The 773-nt window shown below is 51.0% G+C and overlaps 1 protein-coding gene across 1 annotated transcript in view; it reads right to left on the bottom strand.

Moving 5' to 3' along the window:
• The window catches only part of RNASEH1 (ribonuclease H1), an 8,688-nt gene that overhangs the window by 6,920 nt on the left and 995 nt on the right, over nucleotides 1-773 (bottom strand). The gene's annotated exons all lie outside the window — the stretch shown is intronic.

Genomic DNA, 773 nt, shown 5'->3' with positions numbered 1-773 from the left:
GCACCCGCCGCCGCTCGCGCGCCCACTCCGCCCCGCCTGCGCATGCGCCGCGGCCAGCCAGGGCACGCAGGGCTTCCCTACGGGGCGCCAGAGGGGCCAGTATTGCTGGAAGGGCCCAGGGCTTGCGGATTTTTTGTTTGGTTTTGTTTCACTCTCCACAATTATTGTATTTTAAAAGCCACCTAAATCAGCTTTTGTTTTGGGTCTGGATCATGAGATATATGAGGTCACAGCGGTTTCACAGAAACACAGAATCACAGAATGGTTGGGTTGGAAGGGACCTCAAAGATCATCTAGTTCCAAACCCCCTGCATGGGCAGGGACACCTCCCACTAGACCTGGTTGCTCAAAGCCCCATCCAACCCGGCCTTGAACACTTCCAGGGATGAGGCCTCCCCAGCTTCTCTGGGCAACCTGTGCCAGTGTCTCACCACCCTCATAGTGAATCACAGAACGGCAGGAGTTACAAGGGACCTCTGGAGATAATCTCTAGTCCCAACCCCCCTACTGAAACATTCATTCCGAAATCCCCAGTTACTAAAAGGCAAACTAAATCTCACAGGTGCCCTCAGCCGAGGTTCTCCTGTCAGCTCTGTAACAGAACATGCCAAATGGCCTTCTGCAGGCGCTAGGGTTGTTTAGGCTGAGAGTAGTGCTGTCCTTGTCAGGTTTTTTTTGTTTACAGCAGGAGCTTATTATTCCAGGATGGGATATATATATATATATTATTTTTTTTTTTTAACTTACAGGCTTTGCCCCCACTATTACACAGA

This window comes from Chaetura pelagica, unplaced genomic scaffold (genome assembly GCF_000747805.2).
Source record: "Chaetura pelagica isolate M959 unplaced genomic scaffold, ChaPel_1.0 scaffold90, whole genome shotgun sequence".
Lineage (NCBI taxonomy): Eukaryota > Metazoa > Chordata > Aves > Apodiformes > Apodidae > Chaetura > Chaetura pelagica.
Note: the sequence above shows the minus strand (reverse complement) of the source record. Positions and strands in the feature narration are given on the sequence as shown.